The 25,138-nt window shown below is 37.5% G+C and overlaps 2 long non-coding RNA genes across 2 annotated transcripts; both read left to right on the top strand.

The window, feature by feature from the left end:
- The first annotated feature begins 449 nt into the window (after positions 1-449).
- LOC110709928 lies at positions 450-17,525 on the top strand. Its single transcript, XR_002509062.1, has 6 exons — positions 450-619; positions 710-847; positions 16,230-16,540; positions 16,626-16,749; positions 16,844-17,101; positions 17,229-17,525. It is a non-coding gene; the product is annotated as an uncharacterized LOC110709928 (long non-coding RNA).
- Positions 14,441-16,189, top strand: LOC110709929. Its single transcript, XR_002509063.1, has 3 exons — positions 14,441-14,609; positions 14,718-14,817; positions 14,906-16,189. It is a non-coding gene; the product is annotated as an uncharacterized LOC110709929 (long non-coding RNA).
- Positions 17,526-25,138: the final 7,613 nt, after the last annotated feature.

Genomic DNA, 25,138 nt, shown 5'->3' with positions numbered 1-25,138 from the left:
TAATTTCTTTCTCTCATAAAATATTCATTTCAGCTTTATTTAGTTTAGTTCTGTTCAGCTCCAATCAGTTCAGTTCAGTTTAGCTCCAATCATTTTAGTTCAGTTCAGCTCAGTTCAGTAAATGTGAACAGACCCTTAGGTTGATTAATTTTATTGGACATACACTACTAGAATCCGCCTAAATAATGTCAGTTCATCAGCGACGGTCATAAAAAACGGTCGTAAAATTATAATTTTACGATAGTTTTATAAGCTGTCGCAAACTACGACAATTTATATCCCTTTTACGACAGTTTGTTTGTCGTTGAAATTATATGAGTTTTTTTTTGAATTTTTATACATGTATTACGACAGTTAAAAACTGTTGTAAAATATTTTATTTAATTTTTTAATATTTCTATTAGGTTGTGACAGTCATAAACTGTCGCAAAACCGTCCCAGATTATCGTATTTTTTTTTTTTTAAAAAAACAAATTTAATTAAAATAACTCTAATTCCCCTCTTTCACCTTCACTTCCCTTTAACAGAGCTGCGACGAGAGAGGAGCAAGAGGGAACTCCGCAACGCATCTTCCGTCAATCCGTCGTTGGGAATTTGGTCCTCCACAATCGATTAGTTGGTAATCCCCTTTCATGTGTATTATATGTAATTGTTATTAATTTTTTCATTTTATCACTTAAACCCTAACTTTTTCTTTGCTTCCCTAAAGCTATCGGAGGGCCACCGGAGTGCCGCTTCTTCTGACGCCGGTGTGCCGCTTTCCCTGACTCCGATGTGCGAGTTCACTAGCGCTGAAGCTTCGACTGCCCTGACGTCGGACTGATTTCGCACTTGCCGCCTGTTTGAGGTAAATATCGACCCTTGTTTTTCCTTTTTTTTTTTTTTAAATTTTTTTCATTAGTACTACTGGAATTTGAGAATGACTCTGAATTTATCATGCCAAATAAATTTGAAGTCCAAATTGATTATGTGAATTGGCAACAAATTGAACATACTAGTCTAGGTTTTAGGTAAACATCTTCAATATATCATGAATTATGTTGAGAAACCTTGAGAAGGGCAATAGAAACATTGCAGTTTTACCGGTAATTTCCCCACATTCCCAAATGAATTTTCATGTTTTTATTGGGATTTAGCTCAGTTAATACTTAATCAAATGCGAATTTGGATTTTTCCCTTTTTGATTAGTTATGTTTGTGTATTAATCAGGCTAGGGTTTTGCTTAGTTGTGATTTCTATTTTTCTTTTCAATCATGTAATGTATTACGGGATTCAAATGTATGTAGTGATTTGCAATTTCTTTTTCCTTTTTATCTTTAAATTATAAAGAATTGAGGTCAAACATTATAAATGAAGGAGAATGTGATAAAATGCGAATAATTTATTGAGAATTAGAGAGAGAATAGGTAGGAATTGAGATAATTTCCTTTTACCACCGAGCTTAGAATAACTGCATCTTTTTTTTTTATTTTTAAAATGGAGAACTTATTATCTATTTTTTGTTGCAATGCTTAACAGCTCGCATCGTTAGTATAAATTGAGGTTTTACCTTAAAAAACCTTGAGAAGGGCAATAGAAATTTGGAAAAACATCTTCCATATTTTTTGTAACTTAGTTCTTACTATTTTTTCACAATTATTTATAATAGTTTGTAGTTAATTATTTATTTTTGCTAATTTATGTAAGATATAAGCAAATTGGTTTGCTTTTGCTTTGAGTTGGTTTCTTTCTAAGGTGAGTTGTGCATAAATTTATTTTGTATGCTTCAAATGAAATTTTTTTGTTACATTTGTATTAGTTATAGGAGTTAGTTTATAGTATGAGTATGAGTTTGTTTAAAGTGTGTATAACTATGTAAATGTATATACTAAAATTATGTATGTTGATTTATCAGAATGTTTGCATTGTTATTGTGGGTACATTTGGTTATTTAGATCAAATTAGCCATCATTGAGTAGCTCTATCCTCTACATCTTATGTATATTATGAGTATCTTAAATTAAGTTAAGTGAGGCGTATACTTGTTCTTTTTAATTATGCCATGACTTATTTTGAAGTTTCTCACATGAAATCTTAACAGATTCTTATCAATAATGAAAATCACATGCGAATAAGCTCAAATTTTGATTTACAAAAAGTGTTGCTGTCAAGAAGTCTGATTTGTATTCTTGGATTAGAGATGAGTCTGGTTTGACCTAGAATATGTTTTGCTGATCATTTTTATCTGTTTTTTCATTTTTTTTTTCTTTTCTTTCTTTTTTTTTTGGTGGAGTACAAAATTTTGTTTTGTGGCTCTGTTTCTTTGTTCAGATGTATCCCTTCAAACTTTTGAAGTGCTTCTACTTTTTCTAGTGCCTATTACATATATGATGATGCTTGCTAATGTTGCATAGTGCATTTTATGCACTATTGAAGTTGGCAACGCATTAAATGATATTGCTCAAGGCTTTTCTTGTGATATTTAAACGATGCAAAATCATGATTTTTATGCCATTTATGTTGTCAAATTTAAGTGTAAAGCTTCTAGTTTAGGCTATTTATGTGATTTATCTTTATGTAGAATCTTCCCGTGTCTATTGCTTTCATGATCGTCTTTGATTTTATTTCCATTTATGATACTGAAGTCAAATCATGATTCCTCGTAGCATGTATTTTCCAGTATGTTCTTAGGTAGATTTCTGGTGTAGATTTGCCTAGTAAAAATCCCCAGAATCATCCTTTGTGGTAAACTGACTATAGTGTCCTGGTACATTTTATATGACCTTATGGCCTGGTGTTCCTTGGTTGCTTTAGATGACATAATAGGTACTACTCCAATTTGTGCAGTGTTTTGGTTACATTTTTATGAGTTATAGGAGTTAGTTTATAGGATGAGTATGAGTATGAGTTTCTTTAAAGTGTGTATAAGTATGTAAATGTTTATACTAAAAGTATGTATGTTGTAGTTTTAATTTCAAGTTAAAGTATGTATGCATATTGATTAAAGTTAGTATGTATGTAATAGTTTAAAATATCATTCCTAAAATAATTCCATGTTCAAATCTGAAAAAATATGAATTATATATAAGATACAAGTTTACAATAGTGAATGTCATGATTAAAGCTTAGAATTTGTTTTAGAAATATGATTTTTTTCTTCAAATTAGAGGTTCTTAATGATAGGTGATTATTACCCTCATATGTAGAAGTGTGGTTACATTCACTAGTGGGGTTAGATGTCAAAGGATGGGTAATGTTGAAGTGATATGGATCTTTGGACATCATTTTAAATCTAAGTCCATACCATTCATACATACATTTAAATGAATGCATTATTGTTGTTTGTGATTATACTATGTGATTTATCGATTTTGAATAGTGTCGTGGAATTTGTCACCATGAAAAGGAAGGAGCGCTAGTGGATGTACGATAGAAAAGAAGGTAGTAACTTAAGGCACGAGTTCTTGAAAGTGGTTGATGATTTCATTGCTTTATGCAAAGCAAATCCCGAGAGCCCCGGGTTAGATGAAGTTAGACGCCCTTGTGTGAAATGCAGGAATAAATATTTGTTACCGGCTAACACAATGAAACTTCATTTGTATAAGAAGGGGTTCTTACCTGAATACTTTGATTGGGTTTCTCACGGGGAAGAGTTCTGTAGGGAATATTTCAAGCATTACCCCTAGATTGAACCCCACTGTGATCATACAGTAAAGTACGGTGGCGTCCAAAGGGAAAAAAGATAGAGCAAAAGAGTCGCCAACAAGTTTTAGGAACTTGTAAACCGTTCACGAGGTGAAGGTTACACCCCCTTAACGATCCAAGAGATCATCAACTCCAATAGGTCTGGAACCATGACTGGTAGTTCGGGGATGATGGTACAAATCCAACCTAAAAGAGATTGAACCTGCCCTAATAATAGGCCTCTACTTTATTCTGATCGTATTCATGTGCGCTTTTTGACTAACATACAATCAATAAGTTTACCCTAAACCTGTTTATCTATGTTGGTTGAATATTAATGCACAAATAAATCTATTATTGGCGATCACTTGAATTATAATCATATTAACCCTAAACAAGATTATTAATTATCTTATTAAGCGTGATTACAAGTACAAATTCCCTTTAAACATGCATAAAAAGTGTGATCAAGTAATAACAATAAATATAACCAAGCAACTTAATAATAAAAATTAAAATAATCATGTTAAAGCATGATAATAATAGCAAGATTCTAGACATGATACTAACAAGATTAATAACAAACCCTAGCATGTCACTAAGCAATAATAATCAAATATATAGCCCTAACATGATACTAACGATTATAAATATTAGGAAAAGAACATAAAAGACATCATACTTTTAATCATACTTGATATTAAAGTTACCTTAGACATGATATTAGGAAGATCAAAATACCCTAACATAACACTAGGAATCATAACAACCTAGACATGATTTCTATATCATAATAACAATAAAAACCATTAAAGCACTTACTTGAATGCCTCGTACCTCTTTCTTAAATCAAAATACACACGTTAGTAATTTCAAGATAAATATAATCAAACAATTAAATTAAACAATTTAAATAGAGATTTGGGACCAAACCCTCAGAAATTAAAAACCTTTCACGTCTAGGGCGAAGGCAACTTCGAACTTGGCTAGGCGTGTCTTAGTCTTGTGAGTGCGGAATTTTGTATGAAGGGGTTGGTTTAGAAGAGAAAGAGAGAAAAGCTTCTAGCTTTTAGGGAGAAGAGAATTAGAGAAATTAAGAAATTGATGATTGTAAATGAGAATTGGTCTTGATAACGGAGTTTTTAGGAGACTATTTATAGAGAAAATCAGCCAAAAAGATAGAAAATCGAACCAGAGTTCTGACGTGAAAAAACGGAGTTAGCGCCAGACGCTGACATTAGCGCCAGACACTAATGCTAGCGCCAGGCGCCAAGCTTAGCGCTAGGCGCTAATGCTGGCGTTAGGCGCTAATCAAGTTTTTGACGCATTTTCTAAAATCAGATAAAATTTATCCGTACAGGAGGATAAAATCGTATTTTCCTCAAAAACATTCTTTTATTCTGATTAAAACTCTAAAAAGTCAACAAAAGTCAATTTATCAATGCTAATTGAATTAGGAATGAAAAGAACCTTCTAGAAGAATCTAGAAGACTAAAACCATTCCTAATTGCATTAGGAATGATAAATCCATAACTCCCCTAGATCATTGGGCCGCATATAAGGTTCAAACCGGACCTAGTTTAGTAATTTGGTCATAACTTCCTCATTATTGATCAGAATTGGGCTTATAATATATTGTTGGAAAGGTCTTTTCAAGCCCCATCCAACTACACTAATATTGGACCCATATCATGGACCAACCAAACTGGATTGGTTGTTTTCTTATAATAAGTTTTCAAAAACAGAGAGAAAAGAAAAGAAAATTAAAACTATCCGCAACACTAAACTTTCCACACTTTCACTTCATTCGATTATGATTCGACGTGAAACGCACTCATCATCGGGTTTGGTTTTGGGGAGACACAAATGGGTGTCTACAGAAGCCCCCACTTTGACTGAGTTTGGAGAAACGCAAGTTTCGAAAACAAAAGTCAAAGTATTGATAGGGATGGAGAATGATTCAGAACGTTCTGCGATCCTAAATCATTCTTGTAACGCCGATACCTGCAAAACTAGCGTTAGTTAAAACAGATAAAAGAGTTAAGAAACGCGTATATTGCACCGTCAAGCATACGTCTCCGGAGGTAACGGATTTGTTGCTGCATTGTTGTATTTCTGTATTTTTGACGACCTCCTGCAAGCTAGAGAATGTCGCCTGAAGATTGCTACGCTTGTAACTGCCTCCAATTCCGCCATGATAGACTTCTGCAAGCTAGAGAACCCCATCGAAGATTGCTTCGCCTGAAACGACCTTCTAGCGCTTTATGACCATCTTCCGCAAGCCAGGGAACACGATCGAAGACAACTTCGCTTGAAATCACCTCCAGTAGTTTGTGACAACTCTCCACAAGCTAGGGAACACTGCCAAGGATATCCTCGCTTAAAGCTATCCTCATTTGTTGCGATAATATTCCGTACCGAAGACCCACGTTTGTCGATCTTTAAAAGCTCGCTTGAACTTTGCTTCCGTTATGCTTGTACGTCGGCGCTTCTGCTGCTTTTGAACCTGTATGTCGGTGCCTTTTGCTGAATGAACCAGTATGTCAGAGCTTTGCTGAATGAATCAGTATGTCGGTGCTTTGCTGAATGAATCAGTATGTCGGTGCTTCGCTGAATGAACCATTATGTCGGTGCTTTTGCTGTGATGGCAATCCTCTTTTCTTTGGGAATAGTTGCGAACATAACTCTTGTATGATGTATGACAATCCGATTTTGTCAATGCTACGTATCAATCCGTCATTGAAATGTTGCTACGATGAAGCGACAATCCGTATCTCGGAAAATTTGCCAAAATCCAATTTTTGGGAATATTGTCGTTTAAGAAGAATGCGCGGCAATCCATATTTGAAAATATTGTCGTTTAAGTGCTTGATTTTAAACTGATACGTTGGTGCTTGTAATGAGCCAGCGCTTAAGCTAAGTGAGATGATTTTTTGTCAGGTCAATCACTTACTATGATTGTAATCGAGCCGACTACTAACCATGTCAAATTGCTTATAGGGGCTAATTGGCGTACCAAGGAACTCGAAATTGCTGTATGAAGTCGAAATAACCGTTCTGAGAGGCTTCGAGCTCTGTCGCTGCCGAAATATTGCTGGCACCAAGAATTGGCTCTGTCGCCAGACGCTGAGATCTAACGCCAGGCGCTGAAATCTGTTGCTAAACGCCAGATGTTGTTTTCTGCGGCACTGGAGTCAGGTCTTCCCTATTCTGCTCTTGCTGCCGCTGTTCATTGCTCAGTTTTGCTTTGAACTTTGAACTTGGTTGTTTCCTTTCAACCAAATTCGCTCAAATCTTTTGTAAATTTAAGCTCTTCATCTCTAATTTATTGATCCATGTAACTCCTCTTATCTTGGAGGAGTCTCCTGTGTCATATTCGCGGTTTTTTTAAAAAAATCCGGGAATGTCCCCGCTTGCTAGGATGCACCCGCATTTATATCTTTGACTATATGACTTTGCTTATCTTTCTTTAGGGTTGACCTAAGGTTTAATGTCGCTTGACTCATTGACTTGACACGACTCAGGGAATAAACTTGACTCGCTGTGATTGACTCGAGGTTGACTCAACTCGAAGTGAAATGACACGTGTGACTGATGATCCATGTGTGAATTGTATTATGATCGTGCGACTCGAAAATGCAAAAAAGCAAAAATTTTCCGTCATCTTTGTGGAGGGTACCGACTTTCTCCCGAAAAAGAAAGACGTGAAAAAGAAAGAAGCGAGGTTTTTGAAGGTGCATGTTGAATGAGCTTAGTCAAATGTTGTTTGATACTATCTCTCAAGGTGCAAGGATTAATCCATCCTAGGCTATCTCAATGGTTGACTCAATGATGAAAGTATTTGGGTAACTTAGTCACGGAGGCTAAGCACTTCATACTTCGTGATGCAATGACAATTATGATTGATGAGTGATGTTGATATGACAAGGCATGCTTCAACATTGTGTTAAGATTCCATGACAAAGGGTTCCTAAGGGAAGTATATTTGGTCATGTATCTTTGATGTGTGTGATAGTGACACTAAATTTAGGCCGCAAAGGCTAAGTGTGTGGAAAGATATTATTTTTAGAAGAGTTAAATAATGGTGACTCTTACGCTAGGTAGGCCAACAATGTAGGGATCAAGCCCCCAAGTCTAGCTCTAAGTGAATAAGGATGAGCATTGGAGATCCCTTGATATGATCATGATGTGAGTGTGTGAATGTGAATATGAATGCATTTTTATTACGGCCGCACCTCGATGTGAGGTTGCCTACGTATCCGTTAGGAATCAGGCCGAACGTAGCTCTAGCTGAACCACCTCGCACAAGTGTGTGTATACCTCAAAAAGGTCTTTTGAAGGGTTGTAACGTGGTTAGGCTAAAGGTTTGAAGAAGAAGGGGATAAAGGCTCGAGACCCTCGATAAGCCCCCAAGGTGTGCAACCTTGCTTTTGAATCTTTGTATTTTTATGCTTGAGGATTTTAACTCTGTTTTAGCTCTCTTTCCTCTTTTGCTTTAGCATCTATTTTATTTTTATAAGTGTGGGCAATCCCGATCATGCGGTCTATCACTCACTTGGCATTTATTTTTCTCAGGTACGGTACCGAGCACTCGATAAGAGACGCAATCTGAGACGTGTTCATATCAAAGACATGTTCATGTCAAAGACATTGGCACTTGCCCTTTTTGTACACTTTTATTTATTTTTTGCTTATTTTATTTATTTTGATCTATTGAAATCATTCAAGCTTTTGAAATTGCATAAGTTACACACCATCCCATCCCAAGGTTAGGTAGATATGGGTTGAAGAAGAAAGGTCTATCGTTAGACGAGGCTCAAAGTGGTTTATCAAAAAAGGATTGTATAAGTGAAGGGTGAAAGGTAATATGATGTGGCTACAAGGGGTGCCTCAAATCATTGGTATACCTTGTGCTTAGTTTGACATGAATTTTTTTTTAATTGAATGCAATGTAATGATCATATGCAAGAAAATTAATGCTCATTTTATTTAAAAAGTGAAGGGTAAAAATCAAACTCTAAGAAATAAATTCAAGGAGGATGAAGGGTGCCTATGCTAGACTTATTGGGGAAAGGGTTTGAAAAAAAGAAGAAGAAAGCATAAAATCTTGGTGAGAAGCTTGCCTTGTGCATTTGTTTCATCATTACCGTCATTTTTTTTTTTTGTCAATCATATGACTCAAACTCGATTTAACATGCATGGATGGAAGGAGGTAGGAAGAATGAAGGTTGTGATATGGAGAAAACATGTAGAGAATGGAAAGATGATGTAGATGGAGAGATATGAAAAAATTAAGAATAGAATGTATCCCCAACTCAAATGACGGAAAAAACCGTCTCATGCATGAACCTAAGACATGGTCATGGTGTGAAAAGAGTATGTACAAAGTGTGTGCTAAGACTAGTAAGTGTAGGTGACATGTTAAGACTCGTGTCATGACTATGTGGCTAGACTATGTGTATGTGACTAGACTCGAACAAAGACTAAGTTAAGACCTCACGTATGCGCATTAAACTGGACAAGCTGTGGTATTTTAGTCATAACTTTTGATCTATGACTCTGATTGGGACGAAACCAACGCCAAATTAAAGATAAAACTCGAAGCTACAGATCCATAGGTTGTAGGACTCGTAGTTCTTCCTAGAACCCCGGCTATGACCAAAACAAGTTGACGTTTGTGCAGTATACGGGAATAAAAATCCGGGTTGACTTAAAGGGACTATAACTCGATTTAAGGCATATTTATTAGCTCAAATTAATTAATCAATTAATTAAAAAATTCCTTTATTAATTAATCAGTTTTTTTAGACTTAATCACATGTCAAATAAACGGTTAGGAAAAACACAGAGTATGCACAAGCAAAGAATGCACAAGTAGTCAAGTAGTCACAATATGATGCAATGAGTTTGCAACCTAACCATGGCTCTAGTTCTCTAAAGTTCGGGATATGGGTTAGTCAATAGAGGGTCCATGGTTAATTGTCCGGATGCACCGCGCAGAAGCCTAACCGTGAAGGGTTGGCACGAGTGGATGGGACACCGCGAATTTAGAAAAACTCGCTTCCATGGTTTGGTGAATTAAACATTCTCAGATGTACCCTTTGTTGCTCAGAGCGTTCAATCAGGTAGATGGAGCATGAATTCCCAGAGGGTTATGTCCATATGTAGAACACATATGGGTTTCAAAAAAGTGAGAAAAACTCAATCAGGAAGTAGGATCGAGCAAATAGTGCTAAAAACTGGTCAAAATTAGAACGCATATTTCTGGCTCGGTATTGGAAGAACCTAGCGCCAACAAACAGAGGCCGGCACCACAATTTGGCATTAGCGCCTGCCAACAGAAGCTGTCGCCTGGCGCTAAAGTCAAATAAGTGCCGCTAGACTTTGTTTCCTGACGCTAGTTCCTACATGCCTCAGCAGCTATCTGTGCTTGATAAAATTTTCCAGTTTCGCGCAGCATTATTTCGATCCTAGTTGTGAAAGATATTCCTCAAATTTCCTACGTGTAAAAATCCTATGTTTTAACTCATTACGGATGGTCTTTCCAATGAGATCTTTTTTATGCATATGTTTCAAAATTACACACATGAAATACTTAGAACTTTTCGAGTCTCATCCACTCATTTTAAATCATTATATTGCCGAAATAAATTTAAGGAATTAAAATAGAAATCCTCCCTAGTGGAGTCGCCAAAAACTGGAGGGAATATTTCAAGCATTACCCCTAGCTTGAACCCCACTGTGATCATACACTAAAGTACGGTGGCATCCAAAGGGAAAGAAGATAGAGCAAAAGTCGCCAACAAGTTTTAGGAACTTGTAAACCGTTCACGAGGTGAAGGTTACACCCCTTAACGATCCAAGAGATCGTCAACTCCAATAGGTCTGGAACCATGACTGGTAGTTCGGGGATGATGGTACAAATCCAACCTAAAAGAGATTAAATCTGCCCTAATAATAGGCCTCTACTTTATTTAGATCGTATTCATGTGCGCTTTTTGACTAACATGCAATCAATAGGTTTAACCTAAACGTGTTTATCTATGTTGGTTGAATATTAATGCACAAATAAATCTATTATTGGCGATCACTTGAATTATAATCATATTAACCCTAAACAAGATTATTAATTATCTTATTAAGCGTGATTACAAGTACAAATTCCCTTTAAACATGCATAAAAGGTGTGATCAAGCAATAACAATAAATATAACCCTTATAAAAATTAAAATAATCATGTTAAAGCATAATAATAATAGCAAGATCCTAGGCATGATACTAACAAGATTAATAACAAACCCTAGCATGTCACTAAGCAATAAAAATCAAATATAAAGCCCTAACATGATACTAACGATTATAAATATTAGGAAAAGAACATAAAAGACATCATACTTTTGATCATACTTGATATTAAAGTTACCCTAGACATGATATTAGGAAGATCAAAATACCCTAACATAACACTAGGAATCATAACAACCTAGACATGATTTCTATATCATAATAACAATAAAAACCATTAAAGCACTTACTTGGATGCCTCGTACCTCTTTCTTAAATCAAAATACACACGTTAGTAATTTCAAGATAAATATAATCAAACAATTAAATTAAACGATTTAAATAGAGATTTGGGACCAAACCCTCAGAAATTAAAAACCTTTCACGTCTAGGGCGAAGGCAACTTCGAACTTGGCTAGGCGTGTCTTAGTCTTGTGAGTGCGGAATTTTGTATGAAGGGGTTGGTTTAGAAGAGAAAGAGAGAAAAGCTTCTAGCTTTAAGAGAGAAGAGAATTAGAGAAATTAAGAAATTGATGATTGTAGATGAGAATCGGTTCTTGAAAACGGAGTTTTTAGGAGGCTATTTATAGAGAAAATCAGCCAAAAAGATAGAAAATCGAACTAGAGTTCTGACGTGAAAAAACGGAGTTAGCGCTAGACGCTATATTAGCGCCAGACACTAATGGCGCTAATGCTGGTGTTAGGCGCTAATCAAGTTTTTGACGCGTTTTCTAAAATCAGATAAAATTTAACCGTACAGGAGGATAAAATTGTATTTTCCTCAAAAACATTCTTTTATTCTAATTAAAGCTCTAAATAGTCAACAAAAGTCAATTTATCAATGCTAATTGAATTAGGAATGAAAAGAATCTTCTAGAAGAATCTAAAAGACTAAAACCATTCATAATTGCATTAGGAATGATAAATCCATATTAGGCCCTCCCCTAGATCATTGGGCCGCATATAAGGTTCAAACCGGGCCTAGTTTAGTAATCTTATCATAACTTCCTCATTATTCATCGGAATTGGGCTTATAATATATCGTTGGAAAGGTCTTTTTAAGCCCCATCCAACTACACTACTATTGGACCCATATCATGGACCAACCAAACTGGATTGGCTGTTTCCTTAAAATAGGTTTTCAAAAACAGAGAGAAAAGAAAAGAAATTAAAACTATTCGCAGCACTTGACTTTCCACACTTTCACTTCATTCGATTATGATTCGACGTGAAAGGTACTCATCACCGGGCTTGGTTTTGGGGAGACACAAATGGGTATCTACAAGTTCCCTCACTGATGAGCAACACAATCCATACCGTGAAATGGTCATTGATGCTTTTAGGAATAACCATGAAACATTGGGTCATACAGAGACTAGTGACGGTTTTGAGGAAGAACCTAATGATCAAGCTAAAGAGTTTTTTTGACCTTTTACGGGCTTCCTAGAAACCACTGTATGAGGGGAGCTCCATGTCTGTGTTGGAAATGGCTTCTAGAATTGTATCTATGAAGTGTGAATACAATTTGCCTCATCGGTGCGTTGATGCATTTGCTTCTTTACTAAATGAGGTATTACATAACAACAACATGGGTAAGACATTTTATGATACAAAGAAGATTCTTAAAGGTTTGGAGCTTCTCCATGAGAAAATTCATGTATGCCCGAAAGGTTGCATGTTATTTTGGAGAGCTGATGCTCAATTGGACAAGTGTAGAGTGTGTCAAAGCAACAGATACAAGAAAACTTCACAAGGGTCTTTGCTACCGCTGAAACCCCTCACTTATTTCTTAATCACTCCTAGGTTGCAAAGGTTGTATGCAACCAAGAATGTTGCCGAAGAAATGACTTGGCACTCTAAAAATCCTCGAATCCAAGGCATCATGGCACATCCTAGTGATAGTGAAGCTTGGAAGCACTTGGACACATCATTTCCCGAGTTTTGATCAGAACCTCGTAATGTGCGACTCGGATTGTGTACCGATGGGTTTGCTCCTCAAGGTAAGTTTGGTGGTCAATATTTTTGTTGGCCGTTGATTTTAACCCCTTACAACTTGCCTCTTTCTATGTGCATGAAAAAGCCATTCATGTTCTTGTCCTTGCTTATTTCGGGTTCTAAGAATCCAAAAGGGAATTTGGATGTTTACATGCAACCTCTAGTCGAGAATTTGAAGAAATTATGGGATGTTGGTGCAACAACTTATGACATTTCTAGAAAGTAGAATTTTAATCTGCGTGCTGCCATTCTGTGGACAATAAGTGATTTTCTGGCCTATGGTATGCTTTCTGGTTAGGCTACAGCCGGGAAAAAGGCTTGCCCTTACTGTATGGACAAGGCTAAAACGTTTTGGCTTGACCATGGGGGTAAAGTCTCGTGGTTTGATTGTCATAGACAATTCCTTTCTGTTGATCACCCATTTCGTAACAACAAAGTCGCCTTCTGTAGAAACAAGGTGGAGAAGAGTCATCCACCACACATCTTGTCCGACGAGGAGTTGTGGCAGTGTGTTAAAGAAATGCCAAAAGCTACGGATGGCCCCAAAGCTCTTGAAAGACTTAAAAAGTCGAAAAAGAGTTGGTTCAAACAAAGCACTTTATGGGAGCTACCGTATTGGAAGACTCTATTGGTACACCATAACCTAGATGTCATGCATATTGAGAAGAATTTTTTTGACCAACTGTTTCATACTGTTATGGATGAGAAAAAAGACTTGCGACACACCCGCCGCCCGAAAAAATATTGCCAAGTTTTGTAAACGTCCACATCTCCATGTTATGGAGGATGCTCGAGGAAACGAAACTATATCGAAGGCACCATTCTCCCTCGATAGGGCCCAAAAACTGGTACTATGCAATTGGGTCAAAGATTTGAAGTTTCAGGACGATTATGCTTCTGACTTGGCAAGGTGTGTAGACTTACAATCGTGTAAGCTATATGGTATGAAAAGCCACGATTGCTATGTCTTTATAGAGAGATTGTTACCGGTTGCTTTCAAGGAATTGCTCTCTCTTCATGTGTGGAAAGCCAATACTGAGAAGTTTATTCTTTCGTGACTTGTGTTGTTCCACAATCACCTTGACATTGAAAGGTAGGAACACAACATTGCTTAGATATTGTGTAAGCTTGAGAAGATATTTCCTCCATCATTCTTCAATTTCATGGAACATTTACCTGTCCACTTGCCATATGAAGCTCGGTTATGTGGACATGTTCATTACCATTGGATGTATCCGTTTGAAAGGTAATATAAAGTTGCTTAGATAATTTTTTTTACAACAATTAACTACTATAGCCACTTCCATTCCATACATTTGTGATTTAGAGTTTGTTAATATTTTAGGTTTCTTAATCATTTAAAACGCAAAATTGGCAACAAAGCCCGTGTTGAAGGGTCCATTTGCATGGCATACCTTGCCGAAGAGATATCAAACTTTTGTAGCAAGTACTTTCAGGAAGGTGTAGATCCGAAAACTAGGGACCTACCACAAAAAGGTTCATAATGATGTTCAAAGTAACTTGGATGAAAGTGTCCCAAAATGCTTTAGGGTTGATTACGGACGTCCTTCCACCAGAGGTGTTCTTCGGTTCTTGGATGAGGCTGAACTTATACGAGCACACTTGTATGTGTTAGCTAATATTGGAATTTTAGAGCACTACGAGAGGTAATTGTTTAATACATGTGGTTATTATAGTTTTTCTCGGTTAACAAGAATACATAAATTAGCTTTCAATACTCTCACAATGGAATTCAAATTTACGTTGAATTTTAGGGGTTTTGAGGAGTACATTCTACATACTTGACCCACAATGCGTAAATATGATGTGTGGGTTCATCATGAAGTTGAGTTCCTCGAATGGTTTAGGATGAAAGTGAGTACTGCTCCACTATCAAATTCTAAGTATGAAAATTGTATTGATTCATGAAGTTTCCAGTACTAAAATATCCATGGCTAAGCAGGTGATTCAAGATAAGCCGGATGATGACGTATTGTTTGCTTTAGCAATGGGTCCATCAAAACGAGTGCGCACTTGGAACCAGTACTATGTTAACGGATACAAATTCCAGACTCATGCACATGGAATGCATAAATCAACCCAGAATTATGATGTTTGGGTGTCAAATGAGGAAGGTGGAGATTTTTTTTTGTATCTTACAGGATGTCATTGAGCTTGAGTTCACTAGTGTGACCACAGTTTATAAAAGTGTTTTGTCCAAGTGCAATTGGATGGACCCGACAAGGGGCATGAATGTTGATCATTACAAACTATTAGAAGTCAATCACACAAAGAAATACCCCAAGTACGATCCTTTTGTGCTATCATACTAGGCAAAGCAGGTGTACTTTGCGCCGTACCCTAGTTTGAAAAAAGATCGTGCTCAATGGTGCGCTGTGCTTAAGACTAAGGCAAGGTCTACTGTTGATGCTCCAGTAGATGACGAGGTTTTACAAGAAACACATGTTGAGGCACCAACCTTGAGTGCTCCGGATGATATTCCTGGGTACGAGGACGGCGATGATTCTGATGAAGAAGATATCCCATACATTGAACCCCCTTTGGAGGAGTCAAACTTTGAGGACTCAACCGATAGTAATGATGCTGAAGACGCTATTTTTTGGGATGATGATACTGATGAGGACGATTATAGTGATGAAGGGGATGCATGAGAACCTCTAGAGTTTGTGTAATCGGATAGTTTTATATGTAATAATTTTCTACGGTTTTCTATCCTAATTTTTCTGTTTTATTTATCAGAATTGAATCTCCTGCTTTTTGCTTCATGACATTATTGCTAACATGATATCAATTTCGATTTTAGGCAAGAATTAGATGGTATATATTCTTATTCTAGGGTTCATGTAGTATCAATTTTTGCGTTTTTGGTTTGAATTTTTTACTTGCGTGTTCAATTGCAATTTTATTTTTCTCTTTTGTTGATTTCTGCTGCATTTGATAGTTTATATTGCTATAATTGCTGGTTATTTTGTGTTTTCCCACCTAAATTGCTGCTGTTGCCATTGCTTCTTGAAGGGGTTGTTGGAGTTTCTGATTTTTTACTAAAGGGTCCAAGACGTCAGCTTTGTTATATGCCCAATGAATTTTAGAACTAGAATTCACTAGGGGGTTTAAAAATTTGGGAAATAAATCTGAAATTTTGGCTAATTTTAGTAAAAATTTGGGGGTTGGATCCCCAAATGTAAATTTCTAATGCTGAGGATCACCAATATAAATTTCTGATGCTACTTGATTTATTTGGTCTCATATGATTTTTTTTTGCCCAGGTTCTTATGACATTAGGTAAACGACGAGTTTTGGTACGGGGGGTCACTGGCTATAGGAAGGAACTTTTCCCATCGTCACAAACGCAAAACAGCCAGGGTAGTCATGTTCCAGAGACACCAATAGATGACAGTCATGTTTCAGAGACACCGATACCAAAGACCCCAGTAGATGACTCTGAGACATAGTATTTTGGATCCCCTCTAATTAATGCTAGTACACCAGCTACCCAGAATACGTCTACACCTGTTGTTGAGCCTGGTGAGAGTTCTTTCCAAGGGCTGAGACGGACTTTACACCCTGACGGGTTATGGTAAGCATGTAATTAAGTTAAAAATTGAAATTATGATACATGAATATTTATTAGTATTGACCGGTTTTTATGCCTTTATTCCCAGGTTCCATAACCATAAAGTGTCCAATGCAATCACAGACATCATCCAGGCTCACTTTCGCAAACCTTGGATTAACTACAAGAAGGTCGACAATGGCACTAGGACTCATTGGTGGAACCAGTTTAAGGTTTTTTTTTTTTTTCCAGTTTAAGGTATATTTTTTTTTTTTTCAATTTTCATAAACATTTAATTTCTCAAACATTTTTCTGCCCTTTTGCTAGGATCGGTTCATTTGGCCTCCAGACTTGCAGAGTGTTGTTGAAATAGAGTACAAGAAGAAGGCTGCAAAACATTTGAGCGACTTGTCCTACAATTATAGTGTTAGAAATCCAGAACGTCCATTCTGGATGGGAGAAACTGTCTTTGCAGAATTATTGGCTCTTCGGAAGGATGATAAGTTCTTAAAGAAGTCTGAACAAGCTAAAAAGAACTGAAGAGGCGGTACCCTATCTAATCCTATTGAACCGTCACACTTCCAGGTATTTCGTCGGTTCAGCATGCTAAGAAAATAGTGCCTCATAATAATACGTGAATCCTTTTTAATATAATATTTAGTAGCTGTCTAATACAATTCCCTACTAATCTATCGTCTTTGAATGCAAACAGGCAAAGGATCTGGTGGAGTTCTCCCGTCCGCCCCTGAGGTGTTCTTAAAGACCCATTTCAAGGACGTTCCCGGTAAAGGAAAAGTGCCAGCCAATAAGAGGGCTAGAGAGATCGCAATAATATCCAATAATTGTTATTCAATTTATTATCTGAATTATATGCATAATAATAACCATTTTGAGTAAGTTTTATGCAACTTTAACTAGAATTAGTAGAAATGTTAGAAATGTGATCTAAATGTGGTTATTTCCAGTGTTACAAACTTCAGTGCATGCATAAAACAGATGGTAAAACATATTGTAGACCTTTGTTTTGCTATTGTTGGAATGTGTACTCAGTCTCAAACATTAATAGTTGGTCATAGGCTAGTAACTAATAGGCGTACACCTCAGTTGAGTTGTCTTAGGAGAGGAACTAACATATCTCAGGCTGCGACATTTGATATTTGATGATTTAACCAGAAGCAGACTATATAAGTTTATGATGTTGATAAAAGACCTCTTACTTGTCGGGACTGATTTTACATTCACTATCTTACATAGATGTCCTTAATAAACTGGTACTATTCTAGGTAGAAAAGAACTTTGACTTGAGTGATTTTGCACCTGAAATTCTTGCACGAAGCTTGACTAATTACTTGCTGCTTCATTAAGCATGAGTTTTTAACCTATTTTCCCTTAAAAGCAGCTGCTTGTCTCCCTCTACTTTATGAATTTCAAGCCTTGTGCGTATGCTACTTTTTCCTTTTCGTTGCCTTCAATTGCTATGTTATATACCAAGATTTCCGACTCTAAGATTAACACAAAGATCAGTAATTTAAGGCTAAAAGCTTGAGTAATTAATTGCTAATGATTTTGGAATACAAGCTAAGAGTTATAACTATAGCTTTAGCCTAAAATCTTGTTTTATTTTTTATTTTTATTTGTCTTCATCCTAAAATAATGTCATAGCTTGAACGTTCAACAATGGTGGATGATATTCATAATTTTATACGATTAATAATAGTTAAACACAAAGTAATACGATTAATCCATACATTAATTCCTAAATCATTAAATAAATAATATAAAATCATAAAATTAATTCTTAACATTTAGCAATGTCGTATTAATCTTGAAATCATATGACCGATCAAGTGTTAACACAAAATCATATTATAAAAAGATATTTTTTAAACAATGACACAAATAAATAAATTGATCATAATTTATGAAATCAAACTAAATATAAGAATTTAATTAATTTGTACCAAAAGAATGAATGTTGTAAGTTGATCCTAAAGGTTTTAGATGATATGGGTTGAAGATGAATATTTATTATTTGGAAGATATTTTTATTCAATTTTATAAAAGAAAAAAAAAACAAGCTAGCGTCTGAACAAATTAATTTAACCAAACAAGACTTAATGACTTGATGACTAGACTTGATGACTGTTTTTTTAGGTGTCTATTTGAACGCCTAGGATTAGTCAATTTACAAATAAACAGTTGAGATTTAATTTCTCATTGTAGTCGACCATAGTCTTCCGTAGTGGTCCGTAGTCGACGACTACACTAGAATTTTTAATTAGTACACCGGCTACTCTTTCCCCTGGCGGTTGTGTGGTTGGTTTCAGTACTTCTTTGATTGATTGACTTGGGAATGTTTGATACTTTAAAGAGTATGGAATGTTCCTAAGTCAATAAATCACAGTTGTGATTTCCCCAAACCAAATACACAACCGTCCACAAAACCATTAAGTAGCCTTTTAGCCAACAAGGGAATAAGCTGGATCATAGCCTTATTCCTTTTTCTAGGGTATTCGCAATCTAGTAAAAACCATCTTTAAGGGAGCCAGGCGGGAACTTGCCGCCTGGTAGTTGATGATGTAGGGAACAAATTGTCCGCCTGTCTGATGGTCCCTCAGACAACTTAAAGGTCGTCTAGGGTACTTGCAATCCATTGCACCTGGCTCGTCTGCCCCATTGGGGTGACTAGTACAATTTTGTAGAATAGTCTAACGCAGAACTTCAGTTATCAACCGGCTGATGTCACTTGACATCCGGTTTTAAGCTTATTCATTCTTATAGACTATTTTGGTCAGACAACTATGAAGTTGATCAAGTAGGCCGTTCAATCTTTGCCGTCTGCATAAGCTTGTGAGCAAACGATAGGGTGCCCTCTGCGACAATAACGGAGGGGCGTCGCCGGACGCCATACTTATAAATTTGTGAGCAAACGATAGACATATTTATAAATTTGCATCCAGCCATTGGCCTCAATTTATATATCAAATTAGCCACTAAGTTTTTAACCTAGTTTCATTTATTCAATGTTTAATGGACCGTCTGTGTTTTCAACATACATTATTATATTGTTGCGCATGTATATATACAAAGAAATTAAATTAAATTGGAAACAAAAAGCAACTTTTTCATTGATGGGCATTTTATTTACAAGAATTTACAAGTTTCAGAAGTAGTACTTTTTTAAGTTGTCTACATTCCAAGTTCTAGGCAGCCGCCTACCGTCTAGGGTTTCCAGCCGGTAGGTGCCATTTCTCACTTCTTCATAGATATGGTAGGGTGTAAGGAGGGTGATCCCATCGTAAGGGGTACTCTCCTTAAATGCCCTTGGCCAATTAAAAGCCTAGGACTTTACACTTGTTAGGGTGTAGTAGGATTTGAATTCCCGACTGTTTGGGGGACCTTAGAATTGATTCCATCATCACGCTTTTTTGATAGAAACAAGTAGGAGTCGCCAATGAGTTTTAGGAAAACTCATTAACCTCGTTCATGCTTTTCTTCCATGTGGAGTTCATGGAATAATTAGCACGGATCATAAGTTTACCCATACCCAAATTGGTCTATAAACCAGAAATGAGTTTGGGAGCGAGGGTACTAAGATAACGTTCCTTTTAGAGGGGAATCGTCATCCTAGCCCAAGTACGACCTCTACTAGCTCTTCCTTTTTTACAATTTCATCACCAAACAATATATACGACGCGATACCTAAAACTATGTTAGTTGATTTTATTTACAAACATTAATTCACGTAGGAATTACATCGTAATGTCGTTATTTTATTTAATTAAATTCGTGAAGAGTAAAAGAAAATAAACAAGATTCGCCATGGATTAAGTGATCAACCAACAATTATTTATTTCAATTCTAATTTTTATTTAACGCAAAATACTATGTGAAATTGATTAATTAATTATTTTAAAGGTTATCAAACAACACTAATTAATTAATTAATTAATTAATTAATTAATGTCCTTTTAAACAATAAAATAAAGGTGATTTAACTAAGTGCTTGGGAATTTACCACTTCTCTTTGCTAGATCTCCGTTTAGAACACTTATGGACTCCTTCTTGTTGGGGAACCTCCACCGTAGTAATAAGATATCGAAAGGGTGAGTGTTTAGGACAAGAGGGATAGGTCGCACAATTTCACAAGTATTTCGCCAGAGTATAGGTTGATTTCTATCTGTTTAAGCCTCGGTTTAAGCTCGTATTTATAGGGAATGATTAGGTTTAGGGTTTCGAGCATTCTGCCGCAGCAGGTGTCGCGCGCAACAGATAGAGTTGCGCGCGGTATCCCAGCGCAAGTTATAGAGTTGCGCTGCTATGTGCAGCGCAACTAATTGTCTTGCGCGCCGCTTTATGGTAAGATTCAATTTTATATTTTCCGTATAATTCCGAATAATTCTGAATCTTCTGCAGCGCAACTCTGAAAGTTGCGTTGGGTGTCTCGCGCAACTGAATTAGTTGCGCGTGGCAACCCAGCGCGACTTTATGAGATGCGCGCGGCTTTTTCTGCGGCAGCACTAAATTTTAACCTAGGCGCTCCTAAATCCATCATTATTAGGGTTTAAGCACAAGCTTAAGCCTAATTATGATCGGGTGTTAATTGGACCTTTGTTTTGGTTTTTTCTTTAATCTGAGCTAGTCTTTTGTGTTTTGTGGCTTAACCAGTTATCCATAAGTATTCTTTACTTCGATCAACACGAAGATGGTTTTATTTATCGTCATTGCACTTCCTGTCGGGACAGGAGGCCAAAAGTAGATGTCTACAGTTAGCCCCTACTTTGATCGAGTCTAGAATAGACGATGATCAAAATAGTCAAGGAAATAAATTCGAGGCTCATTTTGCAAAGTTCTCTAAGGATAGAGAATCTTTCGGTAATATTTAAGGATGTCGAAACAATCCTTGGTTCGCTAAGTGTTTGAAACAAGTAGCTATTAAGGCTAGAAAAAGTTCTTACTAGTCTTAACACACTAAAGAATCTATATTGATCCTTTGCAATTGTTGAACGCTCTTAGAAGTAAAAGTATTCTGGGTGATGTCAGGTCATGAGAAGAGATCGGTTTTAAAAGGATAAAAGGGGAGGACTTCCTCTCAATCCTGTCATTGTTGATCTAAAGTCCCTCGATATGTCATTGAAAATTTAGCCTGACTTTAACAAAGGAAAAGATGAAAAATGGGGTTTTCGGTATTCGAGCCGGGAGTCCATAAGATAGAAATACATGTCACAGGACTGGAGGCATATATCCAAATTCAGTGAGAGGGAAGAAAGTTATAAACTCTCTCATCAATTTTGTCCACAAGATGAGTACAAATGTCTCAGGACTGGGGGCACGTGACTACATAGGTGTGACATTGTCTCGTCGCTTCTTTATACAGGGGGTGGATTCGACACCCTAAGTGTCCGGTTAGTTAGTAAGCGCACTAACTACCGTATCCATTCAAGAAGTGCCTGTTCCTGAAGGTTCGGTGCGCCTGTTGACTCGTTTAGCTAACGCCTACAATAATTCTCTACCTTTTAGTCCCGAGAGGTAGATCTCGCAAAGCTTGGGATGAGTGAAATTTTACGTAACACCTACGCCGTACAATTTTGCGCCGTACAATACACCATTTGCATTTTTACGCTGCATGAAAACGCCTTCCTTTTTGCTTTGGAAGTGAAAAAAGAAGAAAACCCGGACATTTGTAACGTCAGAATAGTAAAATGACAAACATGTCTATGGGTGCTTTTACGTCAAGCACCACCACGGAACTTCTTAAGGCACTCTAACAAAAAACGTTCAAAACTTATGCCCAGGGAAGGCATAAAGCACGGTGTGCATGCAATATGATGCAAAAACTAACAAAAAAAGAAAATAAACTACAATGTGCAAAGCAATTAAAAAGATTTTGATAATTTGCGCACCATTACGTCTAATAACAAGCAAAAAATCGTTCATAAAATGATCAAGCGGATCAAAATCAAAATCCCGGTTTTTTAGTGACCAGTATCCGCGCGCAACTCAGAAGGTCGCGTTGGCCAGACACGCGCATCTTTCTGGGTTGCGCTGGTATGTCACGCGCAACATCTTAAGTTGTCACGACATTTATGTTAGTAAAGTGAAAATCGCAGACGCGATTTTTCACTTCACCATTTCTCCTTCCTTCACCATTTTCGTCTCTTTCTATCTCTAGGAAGCTTAGTTTTTTGTGATTTTCAAAGCTAAAGGAAGCAAATTTCGTCCTCAATTCATATTTTTCGTAATCCAATGTAAGTTTTTTGCTAAAATTTGCTCTTTTTTGGCTGAATTCGAAAGATTTTTCTTCCTTTAAACCCCAAATTTCAAATTTGGGGGTTTTTGATTCGGTTTATTTTTCTTGAAATTATTTGCTCCGTGTTGTTATGCTACGTTTAAGGAGTGTTTTGCAACAAATTTCATGAAAAATGGTTAAGTATTGAACCTTGTATGAGCCTTTCTTTGTTCAAGTTCGTTCTTTGCAATTATACTTGAATTTGGCTTGATTTTATGTTATTTTGTTTGCCCATTTTGGTTATACTTGTTAATTATGAAACAATTGTAGTATTAGAACTATCTTTGTTTCCATAATTAATATTTTTAAAATTTTGAATCCGAAAAAATTGGCGCGAAGTGTATACTTAGCCTATTTTTACCATATTCGAACTCCAAAATTGTTTGGTAGACGATAATTATGTTTATATTACTGTTATTTGTCTAGAATTCAGTTGATTCTTTAAGATTTTGGAATATAATCCCTTGAATGCTTAGTTGAAACTGGTATAGGATGGCTTTTGTGGGTGTTAAAAGCCCCCATTTACTAAGTTTAAATGCACGTATCGTAGCCCCCAAGTATGGGTGGCGTTTGATTTTCGTGTTTTCCCCTATCGGTAGCCGTTATGCTGCTGAAATGGGTTTAGAATACGTTTATTAGTTTAGTTTAGGAAATAAAATAAACTAATTAAAGAAATTTTATCGGTCATAGCATGGACTCGCCTCCGTTTGTCGATGCCGAGGAGGTTCTCGTTGGTCCGGACGAGGCGGTTTTCTCTCGGAAGAGGGTGACCCGTCTTCGAGAGGAGGTTCGAGAGCAACGCGTCGCGGCTGATCGACGTCGCCAGGAGGAGGTGGTTTGGGAGGCTCCTCCCAACTGGGACCCTAGGGTCCTTAAGAGGGACCCAGACCACCACGTTTCGATCAAAGGGTGGCGCGGCATCGTGAGTTTTCCGCGCTTTCGTTTCTTTCTCTCTTCCTTTGTTTCTTCTCCTTTTTAAACCATAATCGTTTTTTATTTAGAGTGAGCCTGTCATGCGTTTGTACGGCTCTGGTGACCTGCGAGCCAGTTTTGAGAGCTTACCCGAGGAGGAAAAGGAGATTGTAGCACTTTTTGGGATTGACTCCCAGCTGGCGGCTCTTCGGGATTTATCAAGCCAGTCTGCATCGTCAACTTTCCTCCGTGGATTGCTGGAGTTTTGGAGGGATTCCACCAACCCTTTCCACTTTCCATGGGGAGAGATGACGGTTACCCCTTTCGATTTTCCTATGATTAGGGGTTTTCCTTTCGGAGTCGAGCCTGTAGTTATAGAGCTCGTTAAGGGGTCAGACGAGAGATTGCGCGACCTTCTGGGGGACCGTCTTGCGTTGGCCCTTCACGTGTACGCGCAATCTTGTCCGTACTCGGTTCTTGCCAACGAGTTATCGGCTGACGAGCTTGACCGATAGTGTACACCTAAGCAGCTGGCTCGGATATACATTGCCCACGTTCTTTCCGTCACCATCTTGAGTGATCGAGGAGAGCGTTTCGCCATTGGGTTACTTATTGGCCTCAGCGATTTGGGGCAAGTAGGTGACCTGAGTTGGGCGGAGGTGTCGTATGCCCTTATGCTTACGGCTATGGGCAAGGCGACCCGGGTCATGGATTCCGCGGCATCTACTGAGGTGCCTCGGATCTCACTTATGTGGCATGGTCGTATCCTTGAGGTACGTATTCTAAGATTTTTTTGGTTTATTACGTTCGTTTTTTTCCTTTAGGCTTATCTTTTCTCGATTTCAGTCTTGGGGATACTCGTGCCTGCCTTTCTTAGCCCCCAAGGTGCTTGGGGCTACTCGTTTTCCTATCGGCCATCGATTGGTCATGATTAAGAGGAGACGAGCTACTTCTGCCGGCGACTTTTGCTAGAGGATTCTTTCGGCGACTCGTGCGTCGGTGAGTATTCCAACAACATGTTCTCTTTTTGTTTTTTGATTTTATTCATTTTCTAACGATTTTTCATGTGGTTGTGTTTTACAGATCGATCTCCGTCCTTGGAGTTTCGTTGGAGTCCTTGAGGCTATCCGGTTTGGCATGGTTCGTTGCTGTTTCCGGGCCCTCTATACGGGACTCTTGGTGTTCCAGAGGACCGACGCTTGGTATCTAGGCTAGCGTGTTCTGTGGTAGCTTTCGTTCGAGGAGCCTTTGGTTCCTACGGATCCCCCGATCCGGATGCTGCGTCCGGATCTGCTGTCTACCGAGAATCAAGCTCAGGCGATCCTTGGTTATCCAGCGGAGCAGCTGGTGCTGCCGGATGCTTCTTATCCGGCTTTTATAGCATCCAACCTAACTCCTTTTCCGGCCTTTGTTCCGGTTAG

This window comes from Chenopodium quinoa, unplaced genomic scaffold (genome assembly GCF_001683475.1).
Source record: "Chenopodium quinoa cultivar QQ74 unplaced genomic scaffold, ASM168347v1, whole genome shotgun sequence".
NCBI classification, from domain to species: Eukaryota; Viridiplantae; Streptophyta; class Magnoliopsida; order Caryophyllales; family Amaranthaceae; genus Chenopodium; species Chenopodium quinoa.
Note: the sequence above shows the minus strand (reverse complement) of the source record. Positions and strands in the feature narration are given on the sequence as shown.